Below are 1,038 nucleotides of genomic sequence, written 5' to 3' on the forward strand. Positions count from 1 at the left end.
AAAAAAAAAAAAAAAAAAAAATATTAGAAGAAAGTCCCAGCCCCTGAGTGCTTTCACGGACTCCAGGACAGTGGCCCTGGTAATGCGGAAGCAGCCAAACCTTCAAGCCAGCTTCCTTCTCTTGTAACTTCCTCAGGCCTCTCTGAAGAGCACAAGGAAAGAGCAGGAACTCTCTTTTCCTCACCAAGAAGATGAGCACCCTTCCACAAGCACCAAGCTGGGCGCACACACAGGGTCCCACAGGGATCACAAAGGACCGCATGACACTCAGACCATCAAGGATGGACACCATCTGCCCCTGAGCCCTGCCTGACTCCAACAGGGCAAAACTCATCATGGCCCAAGCCCACCAAGGCTCTCAGGCACTAAAGCAGGGGTCCTCAAACTTTTTAAACAGGGGGCCAGTTCACTGTCCCTCAGACCGTTGGAGGGCTGGACTGCGGGCCCCAGGATGAGTCGGCTGCTAAGCAGGACAGGCAGCAGGACAGGCAGCAGCGGCAAAAACACCCCGCAGGCCAAATAAATGTCCTAGGCGGGCCGCATGCGGCCTGCAGGCCATAGTTTGAGGATGCCTGCACTAAAGTTACTAGACAGCTGGCCCAGGCCACCCCCACAACAGAGCACAGGGTCAGCAGGTGAGTCACAGGATACTACAATCCCAAACCAAGCACAGCAGAGCAGGGAGACGCATTCCCAGGGAGCAGGCTCATTCTCAGGGTCATGACTGGGCTATAGTCTGCTCTCTCCCACTCCTACAAGGGGCTTTGCAGAGTGGAGGGACAGTCCCCCAAAAAGTGCCCCCACACAGATACCAGTGACCAGTGAAACACCTGATTCAGGAAAGATGCAGCCATGGGGAGACGCTTCAGGAGATCCTGCAGCCACACTGGGTGAGACGGGACAAAAGAGTACAGGAAACAGGACAGAGATGACACAGCACAGCTGAAAAAGTCAGAGGAGCAGCAGTAAGAGAGGATGTGAGGGCTCAGCGCCTGTGGCTCAAGTGGCTAAGGCGCCAGCCACATACACCTAAGGTGG

Source organism: Otolemur garnettii, unplaced genomic scaffold (assembly GCF_000181295.1).
Source record: "Otolemur garnettii isolate 467f Iridium unplaced genomic scaffold, OtoGar3 scaffold00102, whole genome shotgun sequence".
Taxonomy (NCBI): domain Eukaryota; kingdom Metazoa; phylum Chordata; class Mammalia; order Primates; family Galagidae; genus Otolemur; species Otolemur garnettii.